We start from the raw sequence: 316 nt of genomic DNA, 5'->3' as shown, positions 1-316 counted from the left end.
CGGACCGAGCGGCCACTCATAACCGGTGAAAGATGCATCCGTCGCTAGCATATGCGGCGACCAGGAGCTCCCAGCACCAGGCCCTGACATAAGAACCAAGGTTTTCTTCACATGTCTAAGGCACGTAGGCACCGCCGCATGACCTTGAGCATGCAAAGTGGGTTTCCCCTCGGGGAGAACCCCTTGGTCTTAATCCACCACTGTAGGGGTCTCATGTACAGCAGGCCAAAAGTAACCACGTTAGACACGGCTGCCATCAGACCCAGCAGTCTGGAACTGCTTGACAGTGAGTGACCGGCCTTCTCTCACTCTCGCG

The sequence above is a fragment of the Sinocyclocheilus rhinocerous genome, unplaced genomic scaffold (genome assembly GCF_001515625.1).
Source record: "Sinocyclocheilus rhinocerous isolate Xijiao unplaced genomic scaffold, SAMN03320098_v1.1 scaffold1128, whole genome shotgun sequence".
NCBI lineage: Eukaryota > Metazoa > Chordata > Actinopteri > Cypriniformes > Cyprinidae > Sinocyclocheilus > Sinocyclocheilus rhinocerous.
This window is presented reverse-complemented; position numbering follows the sequence as displayed.